This window comes from Nicotiana tabacum, chromosome 7 (assembly GCF_000715075.1).
Source record: "Nicotiana tabacum cultivar K326 chromosome 7, ASM71507v2, whole genome shotgun sequence".
In the NCBI taxonomy this organism is placed as follows: domain Eukaryota; kingdom Viridiplantae; phylum Streptophyta; class Magnoliopsida; order Solanales; family Solanaceae; genus Nicotiana; species Nicotiana tabacum.
Window position 1 is genome coordinate 95,783,713 of NC_134086.1, and position 14,108 is coordinate 95,797,820.

Below are 14,108 nucleotides of genomic sequence, written 5' to 3' on the forward strand. Positions count from 1 at the left end.
AAGTAGAGCAAGTTCTTGAACCTGGCATCGGGGAACGGATTCGCGGTTAGGATAGACATATACCTAATTGCCTTACTTGGTTGATTTACAGGAATTATAAACGTGTTCTTGTTAGTTCTAATTTCATAGACATATAGGCGTTAGGCTAGCTTGAATAGGCGAGTAAGAACTCGATAGATTCTTATGAGCAATATTAACCATGTCAACCAATAAACCAGATAAATTAATTAGTCAATTCAATTGAAGAATACAATAGGAATGTTAGATAGCCCATAACCCTAGATCGTCTTCATTACATTGATATCATAAAAATTTGCTCTTTCTCTATTCAAAGTTCATTGTTTATATTTTTTTACTTAATTAGTTTAGAATTAAATACTTCTAGGTTTAATTCTTGTTTAGATAATTAGGATAGTCTAATTTAGTTAATAGTTAATCACAAGTCCTCGTGGGATCGACATCCGACTTTTAGTCACTTTATTACTTGACGACCGCGTATACTTGCGTGTGCGTTTGGCCGCAACAAGTTTTTAGTGTCGTTGTCGGAGACTTAGAAATTAACTAGTCTACTAGATTAGATTTTTACTTTTCTTATACTCAAGTTTTTTTTCTTCTTATTTTTATCTTAGTTTAATATTTACTATCTTTGTTGATATGACATCTTCGAATGATAATTGGTCGAATATTGGTTATTCTTATTTTAGTGATCCATGTCCATATTGTGGAGAACCACACTTCTGGTAAAATTGTGAATCTCAATCTTATGGGTGAAATATTTGTAATATGTGTGGTGGTCAAGGTGGCCATTGGGATGGTTGTCCTAATTCTTCTCATCCTTTTCTGAGCCCTTTTTATGATCTTTCTAACAGTGTTTGTGAGTTTGACAGGGGCAATGAAGTGCAGGATATCGAACGTGATGCATATATTAGGGATATTCTGAGGCAAATAGCCGAGCAACAAGATGAAAATCGAAAGGCTATACAAAAAATTAGTGCAACAATCATGAGAATGAAGGCCGAGGCGGAGGAAGTGGCTGAAGAGAGCGAGTTCCCACCAGAAGATAATTTAAAAGAAGCAGATATAATGAGCCAATGTTGGCTAGAGGAACAAGCTCAACTGATAAAATCTTAAGAGTTTCTCTGTGATGATCTTTCAAATATGACAGAACAACTCATAGAAGGAAGAACTGAGCTCAAGCAAGAGATAGACCAATTTGGCTTAGATATCCATGACCTGCAGGCTCAATTGAATAAAAAGGTTGAGGTGTCTGATGCCCTACAATCAATTGTCGTAGATACTGGCCAACTTATGGAGCGGAAAGAGGAATTTCAACAATTCAACCAAAATAATATTAATGATGTCTAGGTTGACGAAGAGTGCAAAATTGAGGATGTCAAAAATAATGCAATTTTGGAGTTGGAGAGTACTAGACCTCATTCTAAACACTTTTCAATATTGTGTTTGGTTGATGACATGGGAATTGATTCAGTTGAGCATATAGAGGAGTCAATGGATGAGGAACAAAGTGTTTATATTCTGAAATTTGTCATACCAAGGAGGCAAAATGACATTCCTCACTTAAGGGCCAAGAAGTGCAAGATGTGATATCTATTGCTTGGTTCCTTTATTTTCACACCACAACCCCAGGAACGTGACAGAAAAATTGATGCAAAATTGGGGGCGCAATTCATATCCTCAAAGTGGAAGGAAAAGTGGTGAAAGTGATGAAGTCGTGCCACGACTATAAATAAGGCATTTGTTGGGAGGCAACCCAGCTTGTATTTTAATTTTTTATTTTTTATATAGTGTCAAGTTTCGTGTTGTTTTTGTTTTGCAGAGTAGGAAAAGTCTGAGTACCCGAAGTTGAAGCTGAGGAGCATGTTTGAGCTTAAGTGTGGGGCGCCCCGCCCCTTAATATTGAGGATCATGTTCGAGCTAGGCCCGAAGGGGCCTCAGGGAGTATTTCTCACCCTTGTTTTAATATTTTTCTCTATGATCATGCATCGAGGACTATGCATAATATAAGTGTGGGGTGGGGAAACTACTTTCTGAAGTGTAATTGTATAAAACTATTTTTTTAATTTAATTTTTCTTTTAGAACTCGTAGTAGACATAGTCTAGGTAAATAAAAATAAAAATTGAAAAAAAAAATTAGAAAAAGTTCGGACTTTTCCCAACGATGAATCTTTTAGACAATTTTCTTGAGGGATAAAGTCTGATTGAAAACACCAAAAAGTTTTTTTTAGGATAGTTAAGTAGTATTCTTTGGTTTTTCTTCGGGCGCCGGTTCTTTTCCAAGGATGTAGCTCGAACCGGGTAGTTTATTTATTTATTTTTAGGAGTAGTTTAGGAAGAAACTGAGTCACTCTGAGATACTCATTGACATGGTTGATGCTGGCACATTAGGCTATGACATACATTCTATTTTCCCATGTATTTGGTTTGAATTGTGAAGCCTAAGTAAAGTAAATAGCCTATTTTGTGACGCATTTTCTCATTTGTTTGACTCGTATGCCACATGGTGCAATATTGCTTAAATTTCTCTATTATGTGTGCTTGCTAGACTTGAGAGTTGAACAGAACTGTTTTGATTGAGTCATGTGCAATGTGTGTATGAGGATTTGTGATTTTCTGTGCTATCCTGTGTAGTCTAGAACTTGCCCCGTGTGTTAATTGAAGCAAAATTATAAGTTGTGCTAATCTAGGAAATGACGTAGGCATTTTCGTGCTTGATCATGGATGTGCTTGTCACATAAAAATAAAATTTTCCGCTGCTAGCCCCTTTGAGCCTATAGACCTTTCTTTTGTTACCCACATTACAAGCCATACCCCTATTTTGTTCTTAATTTGAAATTGATTGAACCTTTACCTCCTAAGGCACTTAGTCGCTAAAAGAAGTAAGGTGAGATATTGGGGAGTAGTTTTCGAGTGGAACCATGGAAGGGCCCGTTGGTGCACTAAGGTTGAAATTAAAAGTCACTAGCCGATGAATTTTAATGTATGGAGTGTGTGAAGAAAAGAAAAAAAAGAGAGAAAGGAAAAGAAAAATTGCAAGAAAAGAGAAAAAAATATGATAGTTCAAATAATGGAGAAAATACACACCTCCAATTCTTAATGATTTGTGCTAGTGGAAATATAAGTGCTTTATTGAAAGAGAGCTATGTTGTATATGGCAAGTAAATTGGTTGAGAAGAATATGTGCTTGAATCATGAATGTAGTGCATTAAAGTGCTTAGGAGGGTTAGCCACTATTTCTAAATGTATTATACCCGTCCCTTAGCTTATATTATAACCTTAAAGTCCTAATTGATCCTAGATTTGGCTAGCTTAAATTAGCAGAGATATACACTACGGGCAAGCTTATGGTACGACCACGGGATGCATATGAATTCTTTGTGAGAGTGAGCAAATTTTGTTCAATTGTGTGATGTCCTTAATCTATATTCAAAAGTATATTTGTGTGTGGACTAATCTATCTTCACTCTTTGTTTGTTGGTAAGGGCACATGATCTCATGAATGATTGGTAATGTTGTAAACTTTCTTGTTGGGTGAGTATATGAATTGAGGGTGCTTAGTGGTTACAAGTCGGCTTTTGAGGTTGGGTGGTGACAAATAGGTTGTTGGAATTGATTGAATTGAAATGTTATACTTGGGTGTGTTTAAACAGGAAGAATGTGAAATTTTGTGTGTTCATGCTTGTGTGCCGGTATTGATAATAGTCAAGGGTATAGTGTGCGGTTAAAAGTTAAGGTGCTCCTCTATAATTGAGACTTGTACGTAGTTGAGGGTTTATTTGATAGTCCCATTGCTCGAGGACGAGCAAGAGTTTAAGTGTGGGGTGTTGATGTTTAGCTTAAAGCATATATATTTGTATGTATATCGCCTTATATTTTACTTTTGTTTCATGGATTTAGGATGTGAAATGTATTGATTTATGTTAATTTGATGTATTTTTATGTGTAGGAATGATTCGGGAGTAATCGGGGGCGATATATGCGAAATTAGAGCCAAAACGGACGAAAACAGGGAAAGGGCATATTTCAGCGCCACAGGTGGCGCCAAGCCCTACCTGTGGCGCCAAAAACAGAAGCTAAAATATTGGAGCGTCGTGGGGGGCGCCTGGCACTAGCCAGGGCGCCAATGATGTGAATTTTCTCCAATTTCGCCCGGGACAAGGTTATTTCGGCCCTAGACCTACCCAACGTGTATAAAAGCAAGACTAAACATATTTTTAGAGGGGGGAGGACGTTTTTTGAGAGTAAAACACAAGCACAGAGCCGCCGTGGAGGCCGGAATTCATCAAGTTCCATCTTTTTTCCTCCAAACTTAGTAATTTTTATGTTTTGCTACCATGTCTATGTGGAGCTAAACTTTACGTTATAGGGTTGTGGTTCTTTCATGACTATTGTTATTCGGATATTGATTTTGATTTCTTAGTTTATCATATCGGTTTATTTATTCAATCCTGCACTTAATTATTTGATTGTTTGATCACCAATTGAATATTATCTACGAAGCTAGAGTTGAACTCGAAAGTGGGAATTCTAGATTGCATATAGGATTGAGTAGAGCAAGTTCTTGAACCTGGGCATCGGGGAACGGATTCGCGGTTAGGATAGACATATACCTAATTGCCTTACTTGGTTGATTTACAGGAATTATAAATGCGTTCTTGTTAGTTCTAATTTCATAGACATGTAGGCGTTAGGCTAGCTTGAATAGGCGAGTAAGAACTCAACAGATTCTTATGAGCAATATTAACCCTGCCAATCAATAAACCAAATAAATTAATAAGTCAATTCAATTGAAGAATACAATAGGAATATTAGATAGCTCATAACACTACATCGTTTTCATTACATTGATATCATAAAAATCTGCTCTTTCTCTATTCAAAGTTCATTATTTATATTTCTTTATTTAATTAGTTTAGAATTAAATACTTCTAGGTTTAATTCTTGTATAGATAATTAGGATAGTCTAATTTAGTTAATAGTTAATCACAAGTCCTCGTGGGATCGATATCCGACTTTTAGTCACTTTATTACTTGACGACCGCGTATACTTACGTGTGCGTATGGACGCAACTCCAAGTAATTGAATTATTCCGCCAACAAAGATTCTTTTGATAAAGAATAAATACATTACGGTAAATCTTAGATTGTAAAGGGCAAAACTGTTAAGTTACAAACTACTTAATGCATTATAAGCAGAATTCATGCAGGTAAAAATTTTAGTAAGGAACAAGGAGCCAATGGTCTTAAAACATACTCCTTTGTCTCATACGGTTACTAAAAATATTTGTTTCAAATTATTTCCCATTTTAGAAATTCAAGACAAAGTTAATTACTTTTTTTTCTTTGTTACCCTTAGTAATAATTATTCTTGAAGATTACAAAAATCTCAATTATGAATAACATTCTTCAAATACCAATAAATCAACCTTGTTTTCTTAAATACTTTATGATGTTTTGCACAAATACAATCAATAACCACCCGAAACCTAACAACTTCCACCATTGTATTATAAAATCTATTCTTAAACCAAAATTCTGCTACTATATATATATATGTTAATGAAAGAATGTGGTTGATTATAAATTTGATTTAACTAAATTTGATTTGAATGTCGAAGATTCAATTAAAAGTGTCCGACACGAGTTTGCTTTGAATGTGGTTGGTTATGAATTTGATTTAAACAAATTTCTGGACGAAGGAGATGAGGCATTCGAGGACGAAGAATTACAACGAACGTTCCGGACTATGTTAAAAATTTTATTGCCCAAATTTTATTAATGAATCTCTTTTAGTTGGATATTGTTTGACTCAAAAGATATTGAAAACTTTTTTAACAAATCAATCAAAGATGAAGAGATAAATCTTAGCTGAGAATAATAATCTCTAGAAAGAATGATAGATAAAGAGAAGACGGATCACAAGACTTCTTTTACATCTATTTTTCTCCAAACCTTTTAGAAATCTTTTCATTCACAAATAGTAATGTAGCCAATATTCGGAATTCCCCCCTTCCCTACAAGGTTATTGTCCTCTATATATATAAAGAACAAGACTCTTCTAAGCAGTAAAAGACAAATTATAAGGAATATTCTTAATGTCCTATAATGGGCCTACATTATTACAAGGGTCGTCCAGTCTCTTGTTTGTCTTAAGGTCGTCTCCCTAAGAACATCGATTCAAGGAAACCTTGTCAATTGTCGTGCTCGTCGTCGGTCGTGGTTGGTCAAATTTGGACCCATACAGTTAGTCCCTCCGCTTGTCGGGGTCGCAATTGGATGCGTCCTCGATGAGCAGACATCATGCGTTCCTATGGAGAAATTTGAGCTGTTGAGACATTATGACGCGGCCAATGGGGGACGGTCAGCATGCTTAGCAACACATCAGGTAATACACTTTACCGGGAAATGACGTGATCTTCACGTGTATCTTCATTACGCATGTTTTCGAGGCAGGAGTTGATGGCTTGATGCTTCGATTCCAGCGCTACTCTGTGACCCTCCGCTTCGGTTCTGGCGCCACCCAACCCGATAAATAGGTGAAGGGTTTGTTTTTTCGAAAGTTCTTGGCCATTTCACTCCTAATAACCTCTTTTATTCCTCTGAGCTTGCTCTCATACCTTCCTGCTTCTTCTTCTTGCGTTCTTCATTCGTAGCTTCTTCCTCCTCCTTTTTTGCATTGATACTCCTTTGAACGACATCATGTTAAGATCTCATTGTTCTCGTGAAGGGGTTCCTGAGGCCACCCCATTGTCCACGGCGCCCCCTTCAGGCGGTGAAGATACGGTGTTAGAAGAGGGTGATAGTCCCCCCACGGTGGAGGAGTTATTACCGAGACACCCCATGTCTCGGAGTGACTTCTTCAAAGACCCCCCCCTCCTCCTACCCCCGTACTTTCTGAGATGGAGCAGGTTCACCTTGACGCTCTTTGTATAAGATATAGCATCCCTGCTCACGTTGACATGATTCTGGCGGGGAGAGATTTTGTAAATGTCCACAGGCCTGGGTATTGCGCTTTCTATGAGTACCGTTTCGTGATTAGCTACACTTTTCCTCTCTTCCCCTTAGCGGAAGAGTTTTGTAGGTTCTACCAAGTTTGTCCGGCACAAATTTCACCGTATACCCTTAAGGTGCTCCTATTGTTGACCAAGTATGTGGAATTGGCGGAATGTAATGTTTTTATCCACCACCTTTTGTACCTGTTTTCTCCTAGCTTCATAGAGGCACCATGGTGCATTTGAGGCACCATGGCATGAAATGGTTGGTGGTCGGGACAAACGACCAAGCAAGTCGCAAGTTTTGGCACAAGTACTTCTTCAAAACCGAACATATTGTCTCCTACTCTGCCAGGTTTCCGGAGCGATGGAATGAGACTCGTAAGTGTCGCCACTCATTTTATTCTTCCTTCGTCTGTATTCATTATAAAGTTTGTTTGTTTCTCGTCTGCATCTATGGGACATCTGCCGCACCATATTGCGGGCATAAGGGACTGGGTAGCTCATTTGTTATCCCACGTAGCGGAAACATGTGATTGGCCTTCCTTCGTAAAGTGCTGCGACCCAAAAGTTCCAACTAGTGAGTGTTTTCCCTTTACCCCTTCATTGGTTATATATCGCCGTCCATTAATTCGACTACTTCGTGATGGTAGGTTGGGGAGCTTCCAGGTGGAGGGCGCCAGTTCCCGCATTTTGATAGGCCGTTGCCACCGCGGACATGCAATTTATTTTGAGTGAATTTGTTTGAGAAGGTCGTCCTCAACTTGCTCAATTAGAAGGCCCCTCTCGGGTCATGGTCGTGAGGGAGGAGGATTCTTCAATGCTGGCTCCCCACCTTTTGGACAAATCCTACAATGGGGATGAGCTGTTATCGAGAAAAAGGAGGAGAATGGAGCCCGGAATGGTGTGGCTGTCAATGCTGATAGAAGTAGGGCGTCGCAGATGGTACCTATGCCTATATTCATAGCCGATGTCATATTATCAGGGAGATCTCCTCACACAAAGGGGTTTTGTCTAGGATCCGTCTCCGTACACTCTGCTGAGGGCGGCACATCATCTAATGTTAGAGGCCGTTGCATCGAGTTCAAAGGCTCAGGCTCAGATGTCGACCCGGAGGAAGTCAACGAGTTTGTAGGTCGTCACACTCACATGGAGGTCAGAGCGGAGGGGTTTGATTGTCACATAGTCATCCCTCGGGACTATAACTTATTGTCAAACTGTGAGCAAGTGGCATCTGTTTTAGCTCCTCTATGTGCTGCCCCTGAAAACGAGGTGCTCAGGGAAATGAGTGACGTGGAATTGTCTCAGAACGTCGTCGGTATCGCTTTGTGGGTAAGTTCCTTTCTTTTTCTTTTTGTCGCGGGGCTTGTACGGTGATTGTCGACCTGTATTTCGTTTTAACTTCTCTTTTTCTTTTATGCTAGACCCTCATCATGGAAACTAAACGCGAGTGTCGGGAGAAGAGGAGGACGACCGTATATGGGAAGATGTCGTCCAAGTATCAATGGTATCGTGCTAAGCATCGCGCGATGGCTGATATTTATACTGAAGACCCTGAATTTCAGTTGTTTCTCAAAGGGCTCAAACAGAGGGAGGACCAACTGGAGCGCAAGGCCGAAGAGTTGAAGGAGCGGGATGGGGAGCTCATGAATGCTGTCGCCCGTAATAGTGAACTTGAGGCCTCCCTTAGGGCGAAGGAGGATGAGCTTGAGTTGAGCAGGGGGGTGATGGCCGAGAATGCCGATTTGCAGGCGAGAGTGGTCGGTTTGACCGCTGAATTGAGTGCGAAGGCGATGGAGATTGAGGGGCTTAAGGGAGAGCTGAACGTTGGTACTTATAAGCTGGCGACTGCTATTTCTGAAACGGTGTCGTTGGAGGATGCCCTCCGTATTTGTAGGTCGGAGATAACTGGAGAGAGGGAGGCCTTTAATCTTAAGGCCGCTGGACTTGGAGGGTGTGTTAAAGAGTTGGAGGTGGAGTTATCTGTATTGAATGGGCAAGTGGCCTCGCTGAGAGCGGAGGATGCAACTCAACATTCTCAACCTTCCACATCCCATGCTTCAACTGATCCGGTCGTTCCTCGTCACTTATATGAGTTGTGGGTTCTTGCTGAGGTCCGACTTGACGTGTACAAAGATTTCCACACCAAGGGGAGGGCAACTGAGGTGGAGCTTCAAACCGTGTATAACGAAACTCGTGCAGCTTGTGAGGCATGTGGGTACGACCCTCATACTCCTGATGGAGATGATATCAACTCGGATGAGGCGAACCGTCTTGCTTCGGACTCTTGGTATGAAGAAGCTTACCCTACCGGGGATGATGTGTAATATTATGATTTATTTTTGCTTTGGGGATTTTGTGGGAAGGGGCATGCTTGAGCCCATTTTGTAAGGGTCAGTGTAAGTTATTTTGATGAAATGTAGGTTTTATTTTGTCGATGGGTTATTCCTCTTTGTAATTTCTATGGAATCCGAGATACCTGTCGAGCTATTGAGTCGATTTATCTTTTGGGTGTGGTTGATTTCTCTTTTTTTTATGGCCTTGACCATTGGGATGTTTCTCCGTACTTTTGTCGGAGTAGGATCCTATCGTGGTTCGAAGAAGGTCGAACCCACATTTTGTCGATGGCCTTGGCCATTGGGATGTTGCCTCGAGCTGTCGTCGAAGTAGGATCCCGTCGTGGTTCGAGCGAGTTTGTACCCGCATTTTATCGATGGCCTTGGCCATTGGGATGTTGCCTCGAGCTGTCGTTGAAGTAGGATCTCGTCGTGGTTCGAGCGAGGTCGAACCCACATTTTATCGATGGCCTTGGCCATTGAGATGATGCTTCAAACTCTCATCGAAGTAGTATCCTGTCGTAGTTCGAATGAGGTCGAACTCATGCTTCGTCGATGGCCTTGGACATTGGGATGTTGCTTCGAACTGTCGTCGAAGTAGGATCCCATCGTGGTTCGAACGAGGTCGAACTCATGTTTTAGTCGATGGCCTTGGCCATTGGGATGTCGCTTCGAACTGTCGTCAAAGTAGTATCCCGTCGTAGTTCGAACGAGGTTAAACTCATGCTTCATCGATGGCCTTGGCCATTTGGATGTTGCTTTGAACTGTCGTCGAAGTAGGATCCCATCGTGGTTCGAATAAGGTCGAACTCATGTTTTAATCGATGGCCTTGGCCATTGGGATGTTGCTTCGAACTGTCGTCGAAGTAGGATCCCATCGTGGTTCGAACGAGGTCGAACTCATGTTTTAGTCGATGTCCTTGGCCATTAGGATGTCGCTTCGAACTGTCGTCGAAGTAGTATCCCGTCGTAGTTCGAACGAGGTCGAACTCATGCTTCGTTGATGGCCTTGGCCATTGGGATGTTTCTTCGAACTGTCATCGAAGTAGGATCCCATCGTGGTTCGAACGAGATCGAACTCATGTTTTGTCGATGGCCTTGGACATTGGGATGCTTCTTCAAACTGTCGTCGAAATAGGATCCCATCGTGGTTCGAACAAGGTCGAACTCATGTTTTAGTCGATGACCTTAGCCATTGGGATGTCGCTTCGAACTGTAGTCGAAGTAGGATCCCATCATGGTTCGAACGAGGTCAAACTCATGTTTTAGTTGATGGCCTTGGCCATTCCATGTTGGAGGTATTATCGTATTCCCGTAGGAAGGCACATGTCGACTTCATCCATGCAATGGAGATTCGATTATATTCTCATAAGAATCACATGTACATAAAATGGAGATTTGATTACATTCTTGTAGGGGTCATATGCCAACTCTGTACATAATATAGAGATTTGATTATCTATATCCAGTCCCTTCATTACTCTGTACTGGAGATCATGTCGATGGACGGGGTAATGAACAATACTTCGAACCTCGAGACGTCGCCCTTGTCGCTTCATTAACAACCTCACCAAGAAACCCGATTGGGACAAAACCTAGGTGAGGGAAAAAGAGTACGACTTAGGTGGCGCTTCATCTCAGAAGTGGAAGTATTTGAGGTAGGTGACATTCTAGTTGTTTTGGAGTAGTTTTCCCTCCATTGTCTCTAAATGGAATGCTCCTTTGTTTGCTGCGGCCATGATTTTGTACGGTACATCCCAGTTTGTTCATAGTTTTCCCTCATTAAGGTCTTTTGCGGCTTGTGTTTTAGCCTTGAGGACATAGTCTCCGACTTTGAGTGGGCGCACTTTGGCTTTCTTGTTATAGTATCTTTCTATTTGTTGCTTCTAGGCCACCATTCTTACGTAGGCCATGTCTCTACGTTCTTCGACTTCATCCAGATCTTGTAGTCTACTTTTGTCGTGGCTCGGTCCGCTTTCGTTGGAGTATCTCAAACTAAGCTCTCCGACCTCGATGGGTATAACTGCGTCAGTCCCGTAGACCAGTGAATATGGCGTCTCACCTGTGCTGGTTTTTGGCATAGTGCGGTATGCGCATAATACTTCTGGTAGTAGTTCCGGCCATAGGCCTTTAGCATCTTCGAGCTTCTTTTTCAATATATTTAGTATTACTTTAATACTTCTGGTAGTAGTTCAATATATGATGTGCCATTTTTCGAAAAACTTGGTCATTTTCTTTCCGACGAACTGAGGTCTGTTGTCGCAACTGATTTCTATGGGGATGCCAAAATGGCATATTATGTTTTTCCATATGAACGTGATGACCTCTTACTTACGTATCTGAGTATATGCACCTGCTTCCACCTATTTAGAAAAGTAATCAGTTAAAACCAAAAGGAAACGTACCTTACCTCGTCCTACTGGAAGGGGACCGACTATGCTCATCCCCCACTTTATGAATGGCCATGGTGAAGTGACTGAATGAAGGAGTTCCCCTGCTTGATGTATCATAGGGGCGTACTTCTGACACTATTCACATCTCCTGACATAGTCTGTGATTTCTTGTTTCATGGTGGGCCAGTAGTATCCGGCGCGGATGAGGCATCGGACGAGGGCGCAATTTCCTGTGTGGGCGCCACAGTGCCCTTCGTGTACTTCTTCCAGTACTCGCTTGTTTGATTTGGACCAAGACACTTGGCTAGGGGGCCGCTGAACGTTCTTTTGTAGAGATCGCCATTTATGAGACTGTATCTGGTTGCCTGTACCCGGAGCTTTTTGGCTTCTTTCTTATCTTGAGGGAGCGTTCCATCCTGCAAATATGCTATGAGGCAGTTGCGCCAGTCCCAAGTTAGGTTTACATAATGTACCTCGACGTGTCTATTGCGGAATGGAGAAGGGTGACCACGTTTTCCCTGTTGATATTTTTGGTGGCCGCCGCTAGTTTGACGAGGCTGTCTACTTCGATATTCTGTGCCCTGGGTATTTGATCGAGGAGGCATTCATCAAATTCTGGTAGCAATTTGTAAATTTCTGACTGGTAATTTGTAGTCTTTGTTCTTTGATTTGGAAAGTCCCAGTGACTTAGTCACCATGAGTTGAGAGTCGTAATAGAGGATAAGTCGTCGAGCGCCATATTTGAGGGCTAACTTCAAACCTGCAATCACAACTTCATACTCGGCCTCGTTGTTAGTCATCTCGGGGCATCGTATGGACTGGCGAATTACTTCGCCTATAGGGATTTCGAGGAAGAGTCCCAGTCCCGATCTTGAGGCATTAGAGGCACCGTCAGTGTAGAGGACCTAGAGGTCGGTATGTGTGGAAGCGTGGAGCGCTTCCTGTTCTACTTCAGGCAATATTTCCGTGCTGAAATCAGCGACGAAATCGGCGAGCACTTATGACTTAATGGTAGTACGCGGTTGGTACGTTATATCATGCTCGCTTAGTTCTATGGTCCACTTGACCAGTCTACCCGATAGTTCGGGTTTGTGTAGGATACCTCTTAGGGGAAAGGTTGTCACCACCTTTATGGGGTGACATTAAAAATACGATCTAAGCTTTCGTGAAGCTATGACTAATGACAAAGCTAGTTTTTCAAGGTGAGGGTACCTTGTTTCGGCATCGATTAAGGTTTTGCTGATATAGTAAATCGGAGATTGCGTACATTTATTTTCACGGACCAAGACTGTGCTTACCGCGACTATGAACACTACTAGATACACAAGTAGACATTCACCTAGGTCTGCCTTGATGAGTAGTGGTGGCGACGATAGATACGCTTTCAGTTTTCTCAGGGCGTCGACGCATTCTTCATTCCATTGCAGTCTGTGGTCTTTCCTTAGCACATTGAAGAACTTGTGACATCTATCGGAGGATCGTGAAATGAACCTCGACAGGGCGGCTATTCGTCTTGTTAATTTTTGCACCTGCCTTTTGCTGGTCAGTATCTCCGGTATTGCATCGATGGCCCTAATTTGATTTGGGTTGACCTCGATACCCCTTTGTGACACTAGGAAACCAAGGAACTTTCCTGAAGTTACGCCGAAGGCACATTTTTCGGTATTCAGTTTCATCCCGTATTGCCTTAATATCTCGAAGGCTTTCTTCAGATGGCCGATGTGATCCTCTTTCTTTGTCGACTTGACTAGTATGTCGTTGATGTAAACCTCCATGGTCTTACCGAGCTGTTCTTTGAACATCTTGGTAACTAATCTTTGATACGTAGCCCCTGCGTTCTTGAGCTCGAACGACATTAGCTTATAACAGTATGTTCCTCGGTGAGTGATGAAAGTTATCTTTTCTTGATCCTCTTCAGCCATTAGAATTTGGTTATAACTGGAGTAGACATTCAAGAAGCTCAGCAGTTCGTGCCCCACTGTTGCATCGATGAGCTGGTCGATGTGGGGTAACGGAAAGGAGTCCTTTGGGAATGCTTTGTTTAGATTGGTGAAGTCGACACACATCCGCCATTTCCCGTTCTTCTTTTTGACTATGACCACATTGGAGACCCATTGAGGGTATTTCGACTCTCTGATGGAACCGTTAGCGAGTAATTTATCAACCTCCTCACTGACTGCCTCATTGATGGAGGCATTGAACTTTCTCCTCATTTGCCGTACTGGCGGGTAAAGCGGATCGACATTCAGTCTGTGTGTGGCGATATCCCTTGGGATTCCTAGCATATCTGAGTGGGAAAAGGCAAACAAATCGGCGTTGTTAGTTAAAAACTCACGATATTTACCTGGTTCCGAGAGGTAGTTTCCAAC